Below are 4,407 nucleotides of genomic sequence, written 5' to 3'. Positions count from 1 at the left end.
TTTTTTGGATATTATTGGAATTTTTTATTTTTCTACTACTAAAAAAAATATTTTTTTTTAGTTTAAAAATTAAAAAAATAATAAATTTATAGATTTGTTGTTGTTTACTAGATATTGTTTGACTTTATTTTATTTTTCTAGTTTAAAAAAAGCAATTTAATCATAAAATTTAAAAATTCAAAAATAAAAAAATTAGGTTTTTGAAATTTTTAATTTTTTCATAAATATTTTTTTATTCGTTGGATAATGGTACACCCTATAGTTGACATTTTTTGCTCCACTTGTTCACAAATTAAGAATAAATTAATTTAAAAAATTTAAAATTTTTAAATTTTTTTATTTTTTGGATATTTTTGGAATTTTTCATTTTTCTACTATTATAAAAAAATTATTTCTTAGTTTTAAAATTAAAAAAAATTATAAATTTACTGATTTTTTGTTTACTTGATATTGCTGGACTTTATTTTGTTTTTAATTTAAATAAAAAATTTAATCTTATAATTTAAAAATTAAAAAGTAAGAAATTTAGTTTTTTTTAATTTTTAGTTTTTTTAAAATATTTTTGTTATTTTTTATTTACCGGATAATGCTACACCCGACAGTTGACTAAATTAATTTTAAGAATCTAAAAATTTTCATTTTTTTTATTTTTTAGATATTGTTGGAATTTTTTATTTTTCTACTCTTAGAAAAAAATTTATCTTTTGCTTTAAAAATTGAAAATTAATAATAAATTTACATATCTGTTGCTTACTGGATATTGTTAGACTTTATTTTATTTTTCTAATTTAATTAAAAAAAGTTTATTCTTATAATTTAAAAATTCAAAAATAAAAAAATTTATTTTTTTCAAAGTTTTATTTTTTTAAAAGTATTTTTTTATTCACCGAATAATGCTACACCCGGACATTTGACTTTTTTTTCACTGCACTTTGATGTGTGGAAAACGATCCAACACAAAACTCACCGGCAAGTGTACTGGGTCGCATCAAGTAATAATAACTCACATGCGTGAGGTCGATCCCACAGGGATTGAAGGATTGAGCAATTTTAGTCTAGTGGTTGATTTAGTCAAGCAAACATGGATTGATTTGAGTGATTTCTAGCAGACAGAAGGTAAATTGCATGAATTATAAAGGGGAAAGGGATGAATTGCAGAAATTAAAGAGAACTGAAAGTAAAGGTGCTGAATCTTAAAGAACAAGAAATTAAATGACTGAAACTTAAATTGCAAGAAATGCAAATTGAGGTAACTTAGAGTGCAAGAAATATAGATTGCTTGAATGAAAAAGGGATTGAGGGATTGGGAATTCAGAATTTAAGCAAGAGAAAGTAAATTGCAACAATTAACAAAGCAAAAGGTGAATTGAAATTAACTAGATCTCAAATAGGAAATAAAATTTGATTGCAGTAGTTGTTCAGCAGAAGAACCAAAAAGAAAATCAGATTTCAGGACTCCAAAGACTAGATAGCAAAGTCTAGATCTCAATTTCCTTCCTAGATCCAAGTTCACAAAGCAATTAAAGAGAAATTGAAGATTGAAGCAGTAAAGGAAATTGAATTCAACTTAATTATGCAGTAGGAAAATCAAAGAGATCTTAAATGGAGATTGAGACAGAAATTCCTCAATTTTTCACACTTAAGACTCAAACAAAACCCAGTAAAGAAAACAAAAAGATCAAAGGAAGAAGAAGTGAATTCTGTCTTCCAATTCTCAAGCCAATTGCCGAAAACAGAGAATGAAAATTTAAAACCAGAAGTTCAAAAGCAGAAAATGAAAAGTGAGCTCTCAAGTTGACAAAAGATGAAAATTAAAATTAAAAGTAAGCTCTCTTCTAATCCTAACTAACACCTATTTATACACTTTCTATTTTAGATCTAAGAATTTTGAGTGGGCTTGAAAGATGGGTGAAGAGTTGAATTAAATTGGATTTTTAAGTGAATTTCAGCCCAAGTGTTGCTCCCAGGAGGATGCTCTGCTCTTGTGGAGAGCGGAGCATTGGAGCCTTGTGTGTGTGCCAAGTCCTGCCCGTGTCATGATGCTTGCACCAAGCTCCCTGGCCGTGTCATTTGCGCGCCTTATTTCCCTTGGCCCGTGTCATGATGCTTGTGTGTGCCAAGGAGTAGCGCTCTGCTCTCCTTGTGAGCGGAGCATTGGAGCTCCCAAAGGGAGGTCCCAAGTTCGAATCCCATGGAGTGCATTGCTTGGCTTTTTTCTTTTTTTTTTGGCACCAAAGTGGCTTTCTTGGCACCTGATTCACGCACAAGGCTTGGCTTCCTAGAGACCCTTGGTTCGAAATTTGGTGGAGGAAGTTGCTGCATTTTTTCCTTGGTTTCCTTGGCACCAAAGTAGCGCCTAGGCCTTTACCTCCTTGGAGGTCTTGTGTTCGAACCTTGGAAGCTGAAAACAAGCCAATTTTGGCTTGTTTTCCTTGCATTTGAGCACTGCCCCCTTCCCTCTTGTGATTGGGTTCGAAACCCATGGGGGGCATTTGGAGACATTTTCCTTCAATTTTCCTCCAAGAGAAGCCCGATAATGCTCCCAAGGAGAGCAGATCATTGTTTTTCTTTTCCTTGTTTCTTGGCTTCAATTTGTGCTCCGCTCTCAAGGGGAGCAGAGCATTAAAGTATGCCTCCTTGGTTCATTGTTGGAGAGCATTGTGCTCTTGGAGAGAGCATTGTAGCTTCCTCCTTCAATGTTGCGCCACATCTTTTCTTCTTTTGCCACACTATTTTCTTCCTTGGGCCACACTTCTTAAGCCACGCTTTCTTCTTTTCTTATTTTCTTCACCTACAAGTAATCAAAGCAACCAATCAAAGTATCACCAAATTCACAAGGTTCATAAATCATTCAAATATCAATTAAATTTAGCTTGAACCTCATGATTTAGCATCAATTAAAGGGTGGTTGATTGATTCAAATAAACCATGCAATTCCACTCTAAATTACTTACTTATAATGCAAGAAAGTGCATAAAAACTAGTGAAACAAGTGAAATTAGCTTGAAAAATAGGTATATGATGACTTGTCATCACAACACCAAACTTAAATCTTGCTTGTCCCCAAGCAAACATCAAACATAAGAGGGAATGAAATGAAAAAGAGAAGCATGCATATCCTTATTAAGCATATAGTTGAACTTGGTTTATGGAGTTTTTATGCAGACAATGAAAGCTTATTTATTGTTTGCTGTTACATAATAGGTATTCCCTTAAAGGCTTCATTTATTAAACTCACTGCTACAAGGCTTCATTTATGCTTGTTCCCTTGCTAACTTTTCTTTCTTTGTTTTGCTTAAAAGCTTATTATTCATTGAAGGCTTGGTGGCAAATGTTGCAGCAGCCTTTGGCTTTCTTTTTGCCCAACATTTCTTCACCACAGACACATGGCTCACCTTTTTCTTCCTAGGATCATTGATGCCCATCATCTCTTTGGATAACTAAATGCTTTGTAACTAGGTTGCTCTTTATTATGGGCTTTCAGTTGGCAATCCCAAATCAGTTGATCTAAGTGGCCAAGTTTTGAAATACTCCTCAGAACCTACTTGTCCAAGCATATCCTAGCACAAAAGCACCACAGGCATGTGTCCTAGGGTCCAAGCTATTGGTGCCTAGCCTTATTTTTTCTTTTTTTTTGCCACTTTTGGCTTTTTCTTCTTCCTTTTCTTTCTGTTTTATTTTGTTCTCAAGGGATCATGACTTATATAAGCCTTTATGACAGCAAGCTAGCTCACACTTCAATAAAAATGACATTATGCAACATTTATTTCATGAGCTATGTATTTAATCAAACACATACCACCATTAACTTCCATTCTAACTTATGCAACATGGGATATTTAATTTCTAATTCAAACATTTCTCTTTTATTCAGGCATATGGGAAACAAAACAAAATTCAAAGCTAAGTAATGAATGACAAACATTATGCAGATCAGCATACTTAATCAAACAACTTCACTTGCAACTAGATGAACACTTTAGCAAGACATACATGAATTCCTAAATTAAAACATTTCACAACAATAAGGATTAAGTGTAAATACAACCTTTTGAGTTGCAGCTTTTCATTCTTCCTCCTGTTGCCTCCCCTTTGAGTCATAATGCAAATTGTCTTCAAATATTGGCTAGTTTTCTGCATAATTCTCAAAAGTTGCTTGCATCTCAAGCCCTTAAGTGAATGGTTAGTATGCATGAATTGAGTGTGTCTTTTGGATTTATTTTGGTGTGGGAACACCAAACTTAATTGCTTGCCACTGCCTCTGATGCAGCAAGTTAACCATATGTGAAATCCTTGTGTCTTTACTAGAGGTTATGGAATTAAAGCTAGGAAGCAGTTAAATAGTTGAATAATTTGTCTGATTGCTTGGAGCTAGCATTGTACAGGAAGTGAGAATGTGCTTTTAAA

The sequence above is a fragment of the Arachis duranensis genome, chromosome 1 (assembly GCF_000817695.3).
Source record: "Arachis duranensis cultivar V14167 chromosome 1, aradu.V14167.gnm2.J7QH, whole genome shotgun sequence".
Taxonomy (NCBI): Eukaryota; Viridiplantae; Streptophyta; class Magnoliopsida; order Fabales; family Fabaceae; genus Arachis; species Arachis duranensis.
This window is presented reverse-complemented; position numbering follows the sequence as displayed.